Here is a 21,934-nt window from a genome sequence, read left to right as displayed (position 1 = left end):
AAACAAGAACCACTATCAAAATTAGAACTAACCCATCATCTCCATTGCCTCCATGTCTACAGTAAACAGGTTCTGTCACAAGATCGATACTTTTGGGATATTGTGCAGAGCAATGGCCAATGCCAGTTGAGGCCAGAAGACCCTATAGAGAGGAATCATGAAACAAATATCAAATGGGAGCAACATTAACAAGCATATTAGCAATTATAAAAGCAATAATTTAACAATTGTTGATAAAAGTTACAATCTTGCAGATGCATATGAAATTTTCAAACACTCATCATGTTAGAAAAAGGATAAGATTAAGACATAATTTAAAGAAATTATCAGAAAAGCTATCTAACAATATCAATCCATGGCATGAAATTTGTTCTAAAAGGAAAATTTGAAAAATAAAAATCCTGTATCATGAACAAGGGCCTCTTTCTTTTGATGGAACACTTGAGCAAGTGCTTGAAACTAAAAAGGAGAAGGGAAGAGGACACTAGACAAAGAACAAGATTAATCCTATTCATAATCTGAAGTTATTCATTGTTCTAAGTTATCGTAATCATGCTTTAACCAAAAAATATTTAACTTTTCAAAATAATAAATTTTAAAACAATATCAAACACATGAACCAAAAGAAAATACGAATTGTAAAAAAAAATGAATAAGTTAAATGAAATACAAATAAATACAAGACCTGACCGACACTTAAAAAATTTATTTAAAATAAAAAATTAAACTCACATAAAGATGTGGTGTAATGTGAAATAGTAACGCTTTTAGAGAGTGTCTAATAATCTTATTTATTTTTAAATATTCAACAATTAAACAAAAAGTGACACATAAATAATTGATGAGATTAAGGTTTAGTTTGGTAAAAATTTTTGAAGAGGTGCTTGTACTTTTTAAAAGCACAAACTCCTCATTTTGTATTTGGTAAATCAAAAAGACTATATGCTTGTACTTGCAGCTTTTAAAAGATCGGAGTACTTTTGAAAGCAACTAAGATGGAGCTTTTCAAAATTGGCTTGTGCTTTTGGTGCACGAAATTGTAATCTCAATAGTGCCAACAACTTGGTACGCATAATTGTAATCTCAACTCTTTTTCACAACTTCGCACAACTAACCAGCAAGTGCACTGGGTCGTCCAAGTAATAAACCTTACGTGAGTAAGGGTCGATCCCACGGAGATTGTCGGCTTGAAGCAAGCTATGGTCATCTTGTAAATCTCAGTCAGGAAGATTCAAATGGTTATAGAGTTTTGAAAATTAAAAGATAAATAAACATAAAATAAAGATAGAAATACTTATGTAATTCATTGGTGGGAATTTCAGATAATCGTATGGAGATGCGTTATTCCTTCTAAATCTCTGCTTTCATATTGTCTTCATTCAATCATTCATACTCCTTTCCATGGCAAGCTGTATGTTGGGGGATCACAATTGTCAATGGCTACCGTCCATCCTCTCAGTGAAAAATGTCCAAATGCGCTGTCACCGCACGGCTAATCATCTGTCGGTTCTCACTCATGTTAGAATAGGATCCATTGATCCTTTCGCGTCTGTCACTACGCCCAACACTTGCGAGTTTGAAGCTCGTCACAGTCATCCCATCTCAGATCCTACTCGGAATACCACAGACAAGGTTTATACTTTCCAGATCTCAAGAGTGCTGCCAATTGATTCCAGCTTATACCAAGAAGACTCTGATCGTGAACCAGAAGGCTAAGAGATATGCATTCAAGCTCGTTTGCATGTAGAATGGGAGTGTTTGTCAGGCACGCGTTCATAAGTGAGAATGGTGATGAGCGTCACATAGTCATCACATTCATCATGTTCTTGTGTGCAAATGGATATCTTGGAACAAGAATAAGCATGAATTGAATAGAAAACAATAGTAATTGCATTAATACTCGAGAAACAGCAGAGCTCCACACTTTAATCTATGGTGTATAGAAACTCCACCGTTGAAAATACATAAATGATGATGGTCCAGGCATGGCCGTGAGGCCAGCTCCCAATGTCTAAGATAGCATAAAACTTATCAAAGATCCCCACATCCATAATACAATAGTAAAAGCCTTATTTATACTAGACTAATTACTAGGATTTACAGAAATAAGTAAATGATGCAGAAATCTACTTTCGGGCCCACTTGGCGTGTGCTTAGGCTGAGCATTTAAGCTTTCATGTGTAGAGACTTCTCTTGAAGTTAAACGCCAGTTTGCAGCCTGTTTTGGGCATTTAACTCTAGCTTGTAACCTGTTTTTGGCGTTTAACGCCAGAATAGGGCAGGGAATTGTTGTTTGAACGCCAATTTGCGTCGTCAAAACTCGAGCAAAATATAAACTATTATATATTGCTGGAAAGCCCTGGATGTCTACTTTCCAACGCAATTGAGAGCGCGCCATTTGGGTTTCTGTAGCTCCAAAAAATCTATTTCGAGTGCAGGGAGGTCAGACTCCAACAGCATCAGCAGTCCTTTTTCGGCCTCTGAATCAGATTTTTGCTCAGGTCCCTCAATTTCAGCCAAAAAATACCTGAAATCACAGAAAAACACAAAAACTCGTAGTAAAGTCTAGAAATGTGAATTTTGCTTAAAAACTAATAAAAATATACTAAAAAGTAGCTAGATCCTACTAAAAACTACCTAAAAACAATGCCAAAAAGCGTATAAATTATCCGCTCATCAGCTTTTCAAAATTTAAAAGTCTAATATAACCTCATATATTAACTAATTTTTAAATTTAACGCTTAAATTTATGTCTTTTATAGTATTTTAAATTTTAAAAACTATTTTACCAAATATAATTATTTTTACTTGTATTTATTAAAAGTCATTTTTAATTTGATTTACCAAACATAAATACTACACTTTTTAAAAAATTATCTTTTAAAAACTAATTTTTATAAAGTACTCTTAAAATATAAAAGTTTTACTAGGTTAAGCCTAACTCTACAGTGTAATACCAATAATGACAGAAAATACATACACTCATTAAATACTAAACATGATAATTGTATGTCATTGTGGAGTTTATATAAGACTATTGTATTTTAGGCAAGCTAAAATTTTAATTCACAGAAGTTATTAAAAAAATAATTTTATTTCAAATCAAAAGGGTTTTCTTTGTAAAAATCGAAAGTTTCTTTTTAGGTGTTCGTGTAAATACTTATAGTTTCTTTTTAATAAATCATTTTTCTTTAAATTTAAATAAGTAAGCCTTTATAAAAAATATTGAATATCAGCAACGCACGAGTGCATTTAAATTCGAATAAGTAAGACTAAAAAAATTAACCAAATTAATTTAAATTTATTGAATTTAGTTAGAATAAATAACAAAGTATTTATTTTATTATATGCTTTATAAATTAATAAACCAATTAACCCATATAATGAATTACAATTAATGCAGTATGCTTAATTGATTGATATAAATTATAATAAATTATATTTATATTTAAATATTTAAATATTTAATCAAATTAATTAATTGGTATAATTAAGTCATCGTAATTAATTGTATTTAATGAGTTAAAATAAATAAATAAAAAATACTATTCGGAGCATGTTACGTCAACTCCATCATTAAATATAAAAATTTAATTTTTATATAATTGAATAAATTAAAAATTAAATTGTTACTTTTTTAAAAAGATTACTATTTAATTTACCAAGAATTAATATAATATTTTAAAAGATCAAATACTAATTTATCAATTATTTTTAAGAAATACCTAAAGATGTCCTATGGACATTGCTTAAAAAAACTAAAATAGAAATTTTTGGCTCTTCAATTCATTGAAAACTTTAAATACGAGAAATTTAATCAATAACATGTTATTTACGTAAACAATGAAATATAATAGTCATTTATTTGATATATTTCGTTATATATATATAAAAGTCATGCTATACATTCATATAATTTTTTATCTAAGTTCATTCAAACTGGCTCAATATTAAAAAAATCCAATTTCATTAAATGAAACGTGACTCCACGCACCCAAATGCATGAAACGTTAACATATTAATTCGCGCCTTGAATATGAAACAATGTTCCTTCTTCAACATTGAAACCGCTACTAGAGAAGTCCAAATCTCTCTCAAAATCTCTCAAACTTCACTCGTGTTCTCTGCGAAAATCGCTACTGGAGAAGAATTGCGAGAAGATTTTGAAAGGAAGAAGAAAAACGAACAAAAACAAGAAAAGAGACTGAGAAAGGTATGAGAAAAATTACTGTTTATTTAAAATCTTGCAATCTCACGTTTCTCCTAGTTGCATTTTAGGTTTACTGGATTGAGTTATATCGTTTAGTAGATCGAGTTATTTTGATTCTATTTTTACAGCGTAACTAGGGCTTGGAATGAAATATGTTCTTATTTTCATTCAGTTCAGTGGAGTTGCTAATTTTGATCCACTTGATTGTTAGCGTGTTCAGTTGACTTCTTTTGCATGAAGAAATGCTATTCTTGATGATTGAATGTTTATGACATTTTATTCAGCACATGAATATTGCTCAGTTCAGTGGGTTACTCATTTTGATTCACTTGATTATTAGTGTGTTCATTTGAGTCCTTGTGCATGCAGAAATATTTTTCTTGATGATTAAATGTTTATGACATTTTATTCAGCACATGAATGTTGCTCGGTTCAGTGGAGTTGCTCATTTTGATTTACTTGATTATTAGTGTGTTCATTTGAATCCTTGTGCATGCAGAAATATTTTTCTTGGTGATTAAATATTTATCACGTTTTATTCAACACATGAATGTTGTTCAGTTCAGTGAAGTTTCTCATTTTGATTCACCTGATTGTTAGTGTGTTCAGTTGAGTCCTTGTACATGCAAACTTGTTTTTCTTGATCATTGAATATTTATCACGTATTATTTAGCACATGAATGGTGTTTGGTTCAGTGTATTTGCTCATTTTGATTCACCTTATTGTTATGTGTTTAGTTGAGTTCTTTTGCATGCAGAAAAATTTTTCTTGATGATTCAATCTTTATCATGTTTTATTCAGCACAAGAATTATGTTTGGTTCAGTGGTGATGGCCATTTTGATTAACTTGGTTAAAATATGCATGCTTGTGCTTGTCGGTGTATTGAGTAAATTATTGACCAAATTTTTTTGTCCTTACAGCAAAAATGAAGAAGACAATGGTGACAAAGAAGGAGAAGCCGCTATAACGTAAGCATATGCACACATTAAATATATTTATCAGCTTTATGATAAACCCCAATTTTGTGGTTTATCTTGTACTTATTTTGGAAAATTTTATCACATTTTCTCACATTTATTCAATGAAATACCATGGTTTTGTAATTCTCCCTAAATTTGTGCTTAAGTGTAAAAACATGCTTTTTAGACCTTTAAATTGGTAATTTTTATTCTCCTTTGATTCCACTAGATGCCTTGATGTGTTTGTTAGTGAATTCAGGGTAAAAAGGTTAGGAATGGATCAAAGGAATGAAAAGAAAAGCATGCAAAGTGGAGAATTCATCGAAAATCAAGGATTTGGAGTGCACACATCGACGCGCACGTGTGACAAATGCGCACGCGTGGAGATGACGTCATTAGGCGACGCGTACGCGTGACATGACGCGTACGCATCACAGCTCGCACGTGACCTCATTAAAGTGAAAACACTGGGGGCAGTTTTTGAGCTGTCCAGGCCCAAATACAACTCATTCCTAAGGCTATTTCATGCAGAATTCAAGCTTGGACAAAGGGGGAGCACTTAGTTTTATGTTAGCATCATGTATGTTAGTTTTCTAGAGAGAGAAGCTCCACCTTCTCTCTAGAATTAGGGTTTCTAGGGTTAATTGCATCTTAGATCTAGGTTCAATTTTTTGTTCTCATCTTGTTTCCTTTACAATTTCTTGCTTCTACTCCTTCATTCTCTTAGTTTGTAGTGTTAATTTTCCTTTTATGCCTCCTTTTATGTTGATGAACTCTTGTTGGATTTGGCTTTTTTTAATACAATTTTATGTTTGATGTTCTTTTATTGTTGATTTGAGTTGTTATTATTGTTTCCTTGCAATTGGTAGCTGTTAGATTTTATCTTTCCTTGCAATTTATTATGATTTCCTTTTATGCATTCCAAGTGTTTGACAAAATGCTTGGTTGGATGTTAGAGTAGATTTTTTAGCATTCTTGGCTTAGAAAGAGTAATTAGGTAATCTTGAGTCATTAAGACCCAACTTATGTTAGTGATCTAGAATTGTTAGTTAATATTGTTTTCATTGACTCTAGTCTCTTGCTAATTCAATTAGTGAGTTTATTAGGACTTTTGAATCGAGATTAGCTAGTCTTATTTGACTTTCTCCCTATGTGAAGATAATATTGTACCTTCTTCCATTGTTGGGTGGTGGACGAAATTGTGATCCTCAAAATTGGTCTCTTTGTATTTGTATGAAATCAAAAATACCCCAAAGAGATCATGGTATGATGAATTGGGATCTTAATAATCCCTGGTAATGGCACCAACAGCTTAGTGTTGTTGTTGGACCAAAAGAGTTACAGGCACTGTTAGAGAAGCTCACAACTCCGTTCAACTTAACCAGCAAGTGTACTGTGTCATCCAAGTAATACCTTACGTGAGTAAGGGTCGATCCCACAGAGATAGTTGGTATGAAGCAAGCTATGGTCACCTTGTAAATCTCAATCAGGCGGATTCAAGTATAATTGGATTATTGGTTTAAATTTCATTAATGGAATAAATAGAAAATAAAGATAAATAAACTAAGATAGAAATACTTATGTAAATCAATAGTGGAATTTCAGATAGGCGTATGGATATGCTGTGCTCCTCTTGAATCTCTACTTTCTTATTACATTCATCCAATCCTTCTTACTCCCTTCCATGGCAAGTTGTATGTAGGGCGTCACCGTCGTTAATGGCTACTTTTCATCCTCTCTGGAAAATGGTCCTATGCGCTGTCACTGCATGGCTAATCGTCTGGAGGCATCACCCTTGTCGATGGCTACATCCCATCCTCTCAGTGAAAATGGTCCAAATGCTCTGTCACAGCACGGCTAATCAGCTGTTGGTTCTCGATCATGTTGGAATAGGATCCATTGATCCTTTTGCGTTTGTCATCACGCCCAGCAATCGCGAGTTTGAAGCTCGTCACAGTCATTCAATACCGGAATCTTACTCGGAATACCACAGACAAGGTTAGACTTTCCAGATTCCCAATGTCACGGATCATCACATTCATCAAGTTATTGTGCAACGTGTATCTTGGAATAAGAATAAAAGAGAATTGAATAGAAAATAATAGTAATTGTATTGAAACTTGAGGTACAGCAGAGCTCCACACCCTTAATCTATGGTGTGCAGAAACTCTACCGTTGAAAATACACAAGTGAAAGGTTCAGGCATGGCCGAATGGCCAGCCCCCATGGTCTAAGGACTAGGCGTCCAGAGATGATCCTCCGATCTAAAGTGATCAAAAGATGTCCAATACAATAGTAAATTATCCTATTTATACTAGACTAGCTACTAGGGTTTACATAAGTAAGTAATTGCTGCATAAATCCACTTCCAGGGCCCACTTGGTGTATGCTTGGGCTGAGATTGATCTATCCACGAGCTGAGGCTTTTATTGGAGTTGAATGCCAAGTTATAGCGTGTTTCTGGCGTTCAACTCCGGGTTGTGACGTGTTTCTGGCGTTTAACTCCAGACAGCAGCATGTACTTGGCGTTGAGCGCCACTTTACGTCATCAATTCCCGAATAAAGTATAGACTATTATATATTGATGGAAAGCTCTGATGTCTACTTTCCAACGCCGTTAAGAGCGCGCCATTTGGAGTTTTGTAGCTCCAGAAAATCCATTTTGAGTGTAGGGAGGTCAGATTCCAACAGCATCAGCAGTCCTTTTGTCAGCCTTTTTCAGAGTTTTGCTCAAGTCCCTCAATTTCAGCCAGAAATTACCTGAAATTATAGAAAAACACACAAACTCATAGTAAAGTCCAGAAATGTGATTTTAACATAAAAAAATAATGAAAACATCCCTAAAAGTAGCTTGAACTTACTAAAAACTACCTAAAAACAATGCCAAAAAGCGTATAAATTATCCGCTCATCATTGGGGATGACGAAATAGGATAAATTCTTGTTAATTATGGTTATTAGTGACTAGGATAGAAAGCCTATGTTCTCAATCCTTGCCATGAATATCTCTCTTTATTATTTACTTTATTTAGTTACTTGATTTACTTTTCTTGCCCCTTTATTCTCTTGTCCCTTTTATAAATCAAACCCCTTGTTCTTCATAGCCAATAATCATTCACTTCATGGCAATTCCTTATGAGACGACCTGAGGTTTAAATACTTCGGTTCATTTTCATTGCAATTCGTACTTGTAACCACCAAAAAATTAAATTTGATTCGAGGATTGACTATCGATTTGGGCTATGCTCACTGACAAGCGGATTTCTATCGGTAAAAAAATTCACAAGAATATAATCGTGTTGTAAGTATAGTTTCTAAACCAACAGAGAATCCTTTCGTACAAAAGTTTGGTTGTCACAAGTAACAAACCCAATAAAATTTATAACCAAAGTATTCAAACCTCGGGTCGTCTTCTTAAGGAATTGCAGGGAAGTATGATTTATTATTAGTTACGGAAAATAATATTTTTGGGTTTTTTGAAAGGTTAAACAGGGAAAATAAATTGCAGGAAAAATAAATTAATAACTAGAAAAACTCTTGACAAGATATGAAAACTGGAAATCTTATCCTAGTTATCCTTATCAATTGTGATGCGAATTGGCTTTTTCTCCCACTTGGTCAACCTCTAACGATGAAGGTATGTTAAGTGGATAAATCAATTTGATTCCTCAGGTCCTAGTCAATTCCTAAGAAAAGACTAGAGTTAGGAGAATTCAAATCAATCAGCAAAGAATTTCAATTTTCAATCAACAAGGAGTTTGATAACTCAAGTGTCTCTAATTACTCAACACAAGCTAAGAATGTAAAAAGCTAAATTAAAATCATAAATATAAAATACCTCAAATTGCATTAAATAGAGAAATCAAATTAAACATGAGAATTCATAAACCAAGTAGCAACATCAAATAATCAACAAGGGAAAATCAATAAACTAGAGTACTAGAAGAATTAAAAGTAGAAGAGAAATCCTAATCCTAAAACCTAAGAGAGAGGAGAGAGCCTCTCTCTCTAGAAAAAACTACATCTAATCCTGAAATTGTGAATAATGAATGTTGTGTTATGTTGTTCTGAGTCTCTGCATGTTCCCTGGCTTTAATCTGTGTTTCTAGGCTGAAAATTGGATAAAACACGGCCCGAAATCGCCCCCAGTGATTTCTGTTAATTCTGAAGATCGTGCATGTCACGTGTACACGTCATCCACGCGTGCGCATCATTCAGCATTTTCCTTGCCACGCGTATGCGTCGTCCATACGTTCGCGTCATTCATGCAGATTCCAATCCACGCGTTCGTCTCAGGCACGCGAACGCGTCACTGCGATTTTCTCCATTTGGAGCGGTCGCGTGAGCCATGCGTCTGCGTCGGTGTTCGCTGGTCATCTCCTTGGTTTCTTGTGTTCCTTCCATTTTTGCAAGCTTCCTCTCTGTTCTCTAAGACATTCCTGCCCTATGAAGCCTGAAACACTTAACACACGGATCACGACATCGAATGGTATAAAGGAGAATTAAAATACACAATAAAAAGATCTCTAGGAAGCAAGTTTTCAACCATAGAATAACTTTGGGAATGAATTGTAATATCATGCTAATCATATGAATAAGTGGGTAAAGACTTGATAAAACCACTCAATTAAACACAATATAAATAATAAAATATTGGTTTATCAATCTCCTCACACTTAAACATTAGCATGTCCTCATGCTTAGCTTTAAGGAGATAAAATGAGTGAGTAGGGAAATGTAAGACTCATGCAATGCAACCTATGAATGTGAATGCAACTATATGCTAAGACATTTCTATCTACTTGGTTAAAAGCAAACAAGTACTCCAAGACAAATACAAACCAAATTTCACTAATTCAAATTGTACAATAAAAAGCAAGTAAACTTGTAAGAAGATAGCTCATGAAAGAAGGGAACATATAATCAAACACTGAACCCTTACTGGTAGTGTATATCACTCTAACTCTCAAGTGTCTAGGGTCAATCACTCTACTCTTCCCTAGTCATGATTTCTAAACCTTGTTCTTCATCTAACCAATCAACAAATATTTAGCATACCAATGCAAACATCATGGGGTCTTTTCAGGGTTGTAATGGGGCTGAGGTAAAGGTAAGGATGCATGTATGGCCAAGTGAGCTATAATATGAAGCTTTTACTAACCTAAGCTCTTACCTAACACACACTCTCTCTCTATGTAATTCTAAAATCATACCTAACTACCCATAATTCTCACTTTTATATCACATACTCATGTACCAAAATTTTGATATTTCTTTACTTTTATCACATGTGCATTGATCTTTTATTAAAGCTTAACATTGTGGTAATTTTGTCCCCTTGTTTATTTACTTATTTATTGAATATTTTTTGATTTTTTTTAAAATCTAAAAAATAAACATAACTTATCAATGCACATAGACTTTTAATTTTTTTTTGTTTTACATGAGTAGGTTCCCAAATTCCCAATATTCAAAATTAGAAACATGATACATTCCCTTATTGACTCATGTTTCCACGGTTTTCCCCACACTTAGTTGATGCACAATCTCTATCTTAAGCTAGCCAAAGAATCAATTTGGGATAATTAATTTGTTTTTCTGCTTAAGGCTAGTGATGTGGTAAAATATTAAACAAATGGGGATAAAAGGCTCAAGGTAGCTAACAAAGGTAAATGAAAGGGTAGGCTTTTTGGGGATAAGTGAGCTAATAATCAAATGATGGCCTTAATCAGATGCAAGTATGTAAATACACTAAACAATGGACATATAAAATGGAACAAAATCTAGATTGCAATTATAGAGAAGAAAATACACAAGAATAAAATTCATGGTTAAATAATGTAACCATATAATTAAGCTCAAAGTCTCACAGGTTGTGTGTTCTTAACTCAAAAACCATGTTCCAATTTACAGTCTTCAAACAAGTTTAACACAAAAGTTTTAATTTAAATTAGTGAAATTTTTCAAAAATAGGGTCTTAAAAAGAAACTTATTATTTTTCAACCAAGTAGTACTTAAATGCAAACAATCAACTACACATGCAATCTATTATGCAATGCAACAATGAACTAACAAAGAAAACTAAACATTGGTGTTGAGATAGGAAATAACTAACCCATAAAGATCGGTATCGACCTCCCCTCACTTAAAAATTGCACCGTCCTCGGTGCATGCTAAGATGTGCAAGTGGACAGACTGCTACAACTGATGCTTTGCTCCAAAGAATATGCAGATGGACTTGTCTCCCGTCCCATTGAGAAGCTTTTCCTTTCCCTTCTTTCGTGGCCATCCTGAAAGAAGAGAAAAAGAGGAAAAGTAGCGCAGAAATAAAGATAAGAAAATAAATACAGTATGGGTGGGTTAATGCCAAATAATAAGAGTCTCAATTACATGGTAGCTACAACATGCAAGTGAGAAAACAATAGAAGCAAATGGCATATCAATAGTGTAAAAAGTGCAAAAATATGGGAGAAAGAGTGGGTAATGCAAGGTTGTATAAGTGCATATCAATGCAAATGAAATGCAAGTATCAAAAATGAATAGCATTGACTTATGAATAATAATACCCAATCAGAATAAAATAAGTCATGAAGTACCAGAATAATTCAAGAAAAGATGCAACAGTTGAATAAGAGAATTTTAACACCAATGGAAAAATAATAAATTTAGAAAAGAAAATAAAAATATGCACAAAATTAAAATGCAATGAATGAAAGTATGCAAACAAATTAAGTAAAATAGAATGAAAGTGAAGAAGGATGAGAAGTTAAAGAGATGAAGAAGAAGAAAGTAAGAAAGGAGGAAGAAAGAAGAAAGAAGGAAGAAGAAAGAAATAAGAAGGGGGAAGAAAAGATTAGGATTAGGGAAGAAAAGATAAGATTTTGGGCGCTAATCTGGATAAGCTGTGCGGCGCAAGTGACGCGGATGCGTGGAGCACGCATTTGCGTGGTTGGCGCTATTTTCAAGTGACGCGGACGCGTCGGTCACGCGAACGCGTGACTTGATTTGTGCTAGTGGCGCGAAAGCAGCCTCACGTTCGCACAACTTTCTGTCTCAAACGCGTATTGCCAAAATTTAGGGTGACGCGCACGCATGCATGGCCTTTCTTTTAAAATGACGCGGACGCTTGGGGCACGTCTTCGCGTGGTAGGCCTTGTGCTTCTAGCATGGTTCCAGCCCCACTCCATCACAACTTGCTGCCATACACCCATTTACGTCGATTTTGCGGGGTCACGCGTGTGCGTGGGTGATTGATGAGCGGATAATTTATACGCTTTTTGGCATTATTTTTAGGTAGTTTTTAGTAAGTTCAAGCTACTTTTAGGGATGTTTTCATTAGTTTTTGTGTTAAATTCACATTTCTGGACTTCACTATGAGTTTGTGTGTTTTTCTGTGATTTCGGGTAATTTCTGGCTGAAATTGAGGGACTTGAGCAAAACTCTGAAAAAGGCTGACAAAAGGACTGCTGATGTTGTTGGAATCTGACCTCCCTGCACTTGAAATGGATTTTCTGGAGCTACAGAACTCCAAATGGCGCGCTCTTAATGGCGTTGGAAAGTAGACATCCAGAGCTTTCCAGAAATATATAATAGTCCATACTTTATTCAGAATTTGATGACGTAACTTGGCGTTGAACGCCAAGTACATGCTGCTGTCTGGAGTTAAACGCCAGAAACACGTCATGATCCAGAGTTGAACGCCCAAAACACGTTATAACTTGGAGTTCAACTCCAAGAAAAGCCTCAGCTCGTGGATAGATCAAGCTCAGCCCAAACATACACCAAGTGGGCCCCGGAAGTGGATTTAAGCATCAATTACTTACTCATGTAAACCCTAGGAGCTAGTTTATTATAAATAGAACATTTAACTAGTGTATTAGATGTCTTTTGACCACGTTTCATCTTTGGCCTCAGTTTTGTTTCATTCTTCATCTTAGGAGGCTATTGATCACATTCAGGGGGCTGGCCATTCGGCCATGCCTGAACCTTTCACTTATGTATTTTCAACGGTGGAGTTTCTACACACCATAGATTAAGGGTGTGGAGCTCTGCTGTACCTCAAGTTTTAATGCAATTACTACTATTTCCTATTCAATTCTCTTTATTCCTATTCCAAGATATACGTTGCACTTTAACTTGATGAATGTGATGATCTGTGACACTCATCATCATTCTCACCTATGAACGCGCGTGATTGACAACCACTTCCGTTCTACCTTAGGCCGGGCGTATATCTCTTAGATTCCCCAACAGAATCTTCGTGGTATAAGTTAGATAGATGGCAGCATTCATGAGGATCCGGAAAGTCTAAACCTTGTCTATGGTATTCCGAGTAGGATTCTGGGATTGAATGACTGTGACGAGCTTCAAAATCCTGAAGGCTGGGCGTGATGACAAACGCAAAAGAATCAAGGGATTCTATTCCAACCTGATTGAGAACCGACAGATGATTAGTCGTGCTGTGACAGAGCATAGGAACGTTTTCACTGAGAGGATGGGATGTAGCCATTGACAACGGTGATGCCCTACATACAGCTTGCCATGAAAAGGAGTAAGAAGGATCAGATGAATGTAATAAGAAAGTAGAAATTCGAGAGGAGCACAGCATCTCCATACGCCTATCTGAAATTCCCACCATTAATTTACATAAGTATTTCTATCTTAGTTTATTTATCTTTATTTTCTATTTATTCCATTAATCAAATTTAAACCAATAATCCAATTATACTTGAATCCACCTGACTGAGATTTACAAGGTGACCATAGCTTGCTTCATACCAACAATCTCTGTGGGATCGACCCTTACTCACGTAAGGTATTACTTGGATGACCCAGTACACTTGCTGGTTAAGTTGAACGGAGTTGTGGAAAGAAAAAGCTTCTCTAACAGTGCCTGGAACTCTTGTATCACAATTTCGTCCACCAGTGATGCGCAAGCGTGGAAGGCTAGATTCACAAAGGACGCGGACGCGTCAGGGACGCGTTTGTGTGGGCGTGTTTGTGCCTGGGGCACGCCTCCAGCCACGCTCCCGCTTGACTTTCTGTTTAATTTCCTTTTATCGCTAATTCTCCTTTGACGCGGACGCGTCAGCGACGCTGGCGCATCGCGTGCTTTCTCTCTTTTTTTATGCAGAATGCAAATGCAAATGCAGGTGAATATGCAGAAATTATGAATGAACACTAAGAAAAAATAGAATAAAACAAAACTAAGAATAAAACAAAACAAAATAAAACTAAGACTGATAAAGAACGAGTATACCATGGTGGGTTGTCTCCCACCTAGCACTTTTAGTTAAAGTCCTTAAGTTGGACATTTGGCGAGCTCCCTGTCATGGTGGCTTATGCTTGAACTCATCCAGGAATCTGTAATTCCAATGGTCTCCGGAATCCCAAACTAAGTGCAAAGAGCCTTCAAGCAAGTTAAAGATAGTGACAAGGCCTCAAGAGTGTTGATTGCTAGACTGAATTTCGGGGTCCCAAACTTTACTTTTGCACCCGTCTTCTTGTTTATCATCATGATTCCATCCTGGTGGCACGCAATTGAAATTCTCACTGAAACATCCAAACAGCTTCCTAGACCCATTAAATTGAGAATTGTACCAACCTTTGTACTTCAATTTGGAGCATGCAACCATATTGAACCTTGCATGACATTTCCTACCACTAACCATTTCCCGCTTACTCTTATGACCACAAAGAGCTCTAAACTGACCATCTATCTCAAGTAAAGCATATTCAAGTGAGCTAATTGGCAAGGTGATTTCCAGCTCCATTCCCTTGAGCTCTTCTTTGACAACTTCCAGCTCTTTGCAAGCTTCTTCAATATCAACCTCTTCCTCTTGGTAGCTTTCTTCCAATTCAATCTCTTCTTCATTGTTCACCAAGGGCATGGGAGGTTGTGTTTCTTCTTCTTTAATCTCCATGTCAAGTCCAATGGGAGAGGATTCAAATGTAGATAAGAATTCATTAATGAATGTATCCATCTCTTTATCGTCCCCTTCAAAGTCTTCAACCATGATATGCCTTGGAGGTTGTACACCCTCCTCAACATCAAATTCAAACTCCTTAGAAGAAGTCTATGACTTGAGTTTCCCATGGAGGTTCCGCATCTCCTAAGTCTTCGACCACTTCTTTCTCTTCAACGATTACGACTTCCTCCAATTGTTCTAATACAAAGTCATGCTGCTCACTATCCACCGGAGTTTCTAGCTTCTCCTTCATGCTGCGTTCTTCAGTAGATTCTCCACATGAAGCCATAGGGGTTCCTTGAGTGTCCAAACATCGGGAAGGTAATCGATTGATCGCTTGCTCCAGTTGGTGAAGAGTTGCATGAAATTTTTCCACTGTTTCCTTAAGACACTCCTGTGATTCTCGGGTCGATGGATATGGACATGGTGCATAGGTAAGTGGTGGTTCTTGGGAGTAATTGGATTGGAATTGGGGTGGATATGGGTTAGGGTCATATGGAGGTGAATGGTGGTAGGGGGCTTGTGAGTATGGTGGTTCAAAGCTATGTTGAGGAGGTGGTTCATAAGCGTATGATGGGACTTGTTGGTAACTACAAGGGGGTCCACCATATCTATCATCTTGGTATGCACCTCAGAATGGCTCTTGACCATAGTAATTTGGTGGGTGTTGGTTGTCACGAAAGGGTCTACCATAACTATTGTCTTGGCATGCATTGTGGAATGGTCTTTGTCTATGGTATTGTGGAAGATGTCGCTGCCGAAAGGGTTGATCAGATCCTCATGGCTCCTTCCATCTCTGATTATTTTGACCTTGATGTATGTTCCTATTATAATTTCCATTCCTTACAATAGCATTGGAACCAAACTCAAAGCGATAGGGGTGAGAACTCATAGTAGCTAATAAAAATTAAAAAAACGAAAATAAAAACAAATAAACAGGTAAAAGAAAATATTTACAATAACCAATAATAAGGCACACAGTTGCAATTCCCCGGCAATGGTGCCATTTTGACGGTCGAATTCCTGTGTGGTCTAGAGTTTTACAAATAAAGTCTCGTTGAAAGTATAGCTTCTAAACCAACAAAAATCCTTTCGAACAAAAACTTGGTTGTCATAAGTAACAAACCCCTAATAAATAATAACCGAAGTATTTAAACCTCGGGTCGTCTCTCAAGGAATTTCAAGAAAGTATGATTTATTATTGGTTATGGAAAACAATATTTTTGGGTTTTTTGAAAGGTTGAACAGGGAAAATAAATTGCAGGAAAAATAAATTAATAACTAGAAAAACTATTGACAAGATATGAGAATTGGAAATCATATCCTAGTTATCCTTATCAATTGTGATGAGAATTGACTTTTGCTCCCATTTGGTCAACCTCTAACGATGAAGGTACGTTAAGTGGATAAATCAATTTGATTCCTCAGGTCCTAGTCAATTCCTAAGAAAAGACTAGAGTTAGGGAAATTCAAATCAATCAGCAAAGAATTCCAATTTTTAATCAACAAGGAGTTTGATAACTCAAGTGTCTCCAATTACTCAACACAAGCTAAGAATGTAAAAAGCTAAATTAAAATCATAAATATGAAATACCTCAAATTGTATTAAATAGAGAAATCAAATTAAACATGAGAATTCATAAGCCAAGTAGCAACATCAAATAATCAACAAGGGAAAATCAATAAACTAGAGTACTAGAAGAATTAAAAGTAGAAGAGAAATCCTAATCCTAAAACCAAAAAGAGAGGAGAGAGCCTATCTCTCTACAAAAAACTACATCTAATCCTGAAATTGTGAATAATGAATGTTGTGTTATGTTGTTCTGAGTATCTGCATGTTCCCTGGCTTTAATCTGTGTTTCTGGGCCAAAAACTGGGTCCAAACACGGCCCAAAATTGCCTCCAGCAATTTTTGTTAATTCTGCAGATTGCGCATGTCACGCGTACGCATCGTCCACGCGTGCGTATCATTCAGCGTTTTTCTTGCCATGCGTACGCATCGTCCACGCGTTCGCGTCATTCGTGCAGATTCCAATCCACGCGTTCGCGTTAGGCACGCGAACGCGTCACTTCGATTTTCTCCATTTCGCGCGGTTGCGTGAGCCATGGGTTTGTGAAGAACTCCATCAAAGTTTGGAGATATCAATCTTGAATGATGGAGCTTATTGGAAGTCCAAGCATTGGTGGATGTTTAAGGATGGATTCAAGCACAAGCCACCTTGATGAAGAGCTCCCCATAAGTGCAACTTAAGGACAATAAACAAAAGTGTTAGGTGGGAGACACCCCACCATGGTAACATCTTTTCTTTTTTTTCTTTTTGTACATATTGGTAAAATTAGGTTAATTTCATGTTTTGTTTAGTTTATTTAATTTAATTGGGAGTCTAGTATGTTAAATAATGTTTTATGATATTTTGGTAGTTGTTTGGAGGTTTAGAGTGCTTGGTTTGGTGCAAGAATTGGAAAAATTTTGAAAAAACAAAGCATCAAGACACGCGTGCGCGTCACCCACGCATACGCGTGACCCCAGGCTTTTTGACCATTCACGCGTATACGCGTGGATCCAAAATTCTCAACACCCATACATTTTCCCGAGAGTTGTGCGAGTTTTAGGCTGGAACTGTGCCTCTAGCACAAAATCAACTCACGCGTACACGTCACCTCTCTAGACAACCCATCATGTGTACGGGTAACCTACGCATACGCATCGCGCCCATTTCACCTATCCACGCTTACGCGTCATTCCGCGCGTACGCGTGGATTGCCCTGTTTCACCGTTCCTCTTTTCTTTTCTTCTTTCCATTTCTCTCCTTCTTCTTTCTTCTCTCCTTTTCTTTCCACCTTTCGACCATCATCCAACACTACCAAATACCATTTAACACCATTTCTTTTAGTTATTTGATTAGTTAGTCATTTAGTTAGTTTAATTTTTGTTATTTTTCTGTTTTTCATTATGGGTGTTGGATTATTAATTTTGTTTTCCATTTATTGCTACTTAGTATTAATTGAATGCTATTTTAGTATAATTGTTTTTTATACTCATTGTTGGATTCTTCGTTGAGGTTATAATTTGTCACTTGGTTTTGAGTTCTTCATGCTTAATGTTTTGAATACCAAATGTATGACATTGCCTTCAAGCATCTCAACTTTTTTGAATTGCATGTTTTGGCCACCATGCATTCATAATCCATTGTTAGGCAATTGTACATTGTCAAGGCATTTTTTGTTGTTAGGTGATGCTTGTTTATGATTTACTCTTATTCACATCACCTATTTCATGCATTGAGATTCTGGAATTGTGAAACCGGATCGAAAGCTTACCTAATGACATATTTTTGAGCTTTTTAAGCTTTGTGGACCATGCTTGCTATGTGATTGATTTTCACTCCTATCTTATTTTTTCTAAGTTCCATAGCACCCATGTGTTCCACCTTTATGTCACTTAGGTGTTGTAACAACTTCAATATGTGTCATTGTTTGATGTGTGAGTTCTATATTTCATTTGGCGCACTAAGTTTACTTACACATCAATTAATGTCCATTCATTATCCAATTCACAATTACTTGATTTTTGCTTGAGTGCTTTCATGCTTCTTCACTACTTGTTTGCTTGACTTAACCTAAAAGTCTTTTGAAGTATTTCAAGCACACTAGGAGGAGTGAAGTGCATACTTCTTTTGTATAATTGTGACATGGCTTCTAAATACTAGGGTGTGAATTCTAAACTGCATGCAATTTAAGACCCACACACCTATTTTTCATCAATGTCACACTAATTCACTCACTCCATTCTAGTGGTTTTTACCTCATCCCAACAATTTATGGTTCCTTACTTTCGCATTTACTTTTCTTACTATCCTCCTTTCTATTTTTCATGGAGGAGTCATCATAAGCAAAAACGGAAGCGGGAGAAGAACACACAACACCGGTTGATCCACCAGCTGAAGGTGGCAACTAGGAAAGTCGCCGTACCCCCTTGCTCATCTTTGAGTGCACCGAGGACGGTGAAAACTTTTAAGTGTGGGGAGGTCGTCTGACCGGTCGGCATTTTTTGGTGTCAAATTTCTAACCCCAACACTTTTGCATCCCATTTCTAGGTCTTTTAGGATTTTTAGTGCATTTTCTTGTTTTGCACATGTATATATAATAAGCTTAGTCAAAATAATGAAATTCTCCAAGAAATTCATCTTTAAGGCACCCCAATTGATGTGAAAAAAATTTTAGAACTTGCTTGAATTACATATATTGTAGAACATGTTTTGAGCTAAGAAAACAAGCATGTGAGACTTGAGCATAATTGTGTGGTTACATCATATAACCACTTATTTTCATTCTTGTGTGCATTATTCTCTTTCTATGATTGTAATCTTTGATTTCTTTGATTCTATATGTCCATTATTTTGTGTATGGATGCACTTATATGATTGAGGTCGTTGTTTCATTGAGCTCACTTACCCAAATAGCCTACCTTTTATCTTCCATTGTTAGCCAACTTTGAGCCTATGCTAAACCCATTTGTTCTTAATTTTAGCACATCACTACCCCTAAGTGAAGAACAATAAATGTCCCTTAATTTGGATCTTTGATTAGCTTAGGCTAGTGAGAGTATTTATCATTTAATTGTGGGAAGGTCGGGAACATTGGCTGGGATAAAAGAGTATTTTTGTATTTTGGTTAAAAATTTTGGGAATTGGATACATACTCATGTGCTAATTAAATATAAAATCATATGCATTGATACTTTTGTATATACTTTATTGCAAAAAGAAATATATATATATAAAAAATCAATGCATATGTGTGGTGATCAAAAAGAGAATGCATGAGTGTGTGAAAAAGTGAAGAATGAGTAGTTAGGTTAGCTTTGAAATTATATAGGTTGTCATAGGTTAGGTGGGAAGTTTGAGTTAATCAAAGATTCAAATTCTAGTCCACTTGACCATATGCATTCTTACCTTGACCCTAGCCCCGTTACAACCTGTGGGAAAGACCTCATGATATTTGTATGCATGCATAAAATAATTGTTGATTGTTAGATGAACAACAAATCGTAGAAAGCATGATTAGGGGAGAACCGAGTGAATCAACCCTATACACTTGAGTGACTAGAGCGGATACACATCCGGTGAGGGTTCGATTGCTCAATTACATGTTTTCACCCATGATCATCTTTTCTTGCAAGTTGTAAAGTCTTTTTGATAACTCAATTCAATTGTGGATTGATTTGATTGCTATTGCTTTAGCCCTTGTACTCATACATGTATTCTTGGAAGTTGATTTATTTTGAGCAAGTAATTGCATTCATTTAGATAGATTGCATGTAGGTAGTTGCATATAGAAAGTTTTCATTGAATAAATGTTGATACCCTTTGCTTCTTTCTTGAGTTTAGCATGAGGACATGCTTGGTTTAAGTGTGGGGAGGTTTGATAAACCCCAATTTTGTGGTTTATCTTGTGCTTATTTTGGGGGGATTTTATCACCCTTTCTCATATTTATTCAATGAAATAACATGGTTTTGTAATTCTACCTAAATTTGTGCTTATGTGTAAAAACATGCTTTTTAGGCCTTTAAATTGGTAATTTTTATTCACCTTTGATTCCACTAGATGCCTTGATGTGTTTGTTAGTGAATTCAGGGTAAAAAGGCTAGGAATGGATTAAAGGAATGAAGAGAAAAGCATGCAAAGTGGAGAATTCATCGAAAACCAAGGATTTGGAGTGCACACATCGATGTGCACGCGTGGAGATTACGTCGTCAGGCGACGTGTACACATGACCCATGCGTACGTGTCTCAGCCCGCACGTGACCTCATTAAAGTGAAAATACTGGGGGCAATTTCTGAGCTACCCAGGCCCAAATCCAACTCAATCTTAAGGCTATTTCATGCAGAATTCAAGCTTGGGCAAAGGGGGAGCACTTAGTTTTATGTTAGCATCATGTATGTTAGTTTTCTAGAGAGAGAAGATCCCTTTTTTCACTAGAATTAAGGTTCCTAGGGTTAATTGCATCTTAGATCTAGGTTCAATTTCTTGTTCTCATCTTGTTTCCTTTACAATTTCTTGCTTCTACTCCTTCATTCTCTTAGTTTGTAGTGTTAATTTTCCTTTTATGCCTCCTTTTATGTTGATGACCTCTTGTTGGATTTGGCTTTTTTTAATGCAATTTTATGTTTGATGTTCTTTTATTGTTGATTTGAGTTGTTATTATTGTTTCCTTGCAATTGGTAGCTGTTAGATTTTATCTTTCCTTGCAATTTATTACGCATTCCTTTTATGCATTCCAAGTGTTTGACAAAATGCTTGGTTGGATGTTAGAGTAGATTTTTTAGCATTCTTGGCTTGGAAAGAGTAATTAGGTAATCTTGAGTCATTAAGACCTGGTATGCGAAATTGTGATCAATACTTTTCACAACACAAATAATCCCCGGTGATGAATCCAAAAACTTGGTGTTCAATACCATGGCATAAACACAACTTCGCACAACAAACCAGCAAGTGTACTGGGTCGTCCAAGTAATAAACCTTACGCGAGTAAGGGTCGATCCCACAGAGATTGTTGGTATGAAGCAAGCTATGGTCACCTTGTAAATCTTAGTCAGGCAGACTCAAATGGATATGAATGATGATATACGAATAAAACATAAAGATAAAGATAGAGATACTTATGTAATTCATTGGTAGGAATTTCAGATAAGCGTATGAAGATGCTTGTCCCTTCCGTCTCTCTGCTTTCCTACTGTCTTCATCCAATCCTTCTTACTCCTTTCCATGGCAAGCTGTATGCAAGGGTTTCAC

Source organism: Arachis duranensis, chromosome 6, assembly GCF_000817695.3.
Source record: "Arachis duranensis cultivar V14167 chromosome 6, aradu.V14167.gnm2.J7QH, whole genome shotgun sequence".
Lineage (NCBI taxonomy): Eukaryota > Viridiplantae > Streptophyta > Magnoliopsida > Fabales > Fabaceae > Arachis > Arachis duranensis.
Note: the sequence above shows the minus strand (reverse complement) of the source record.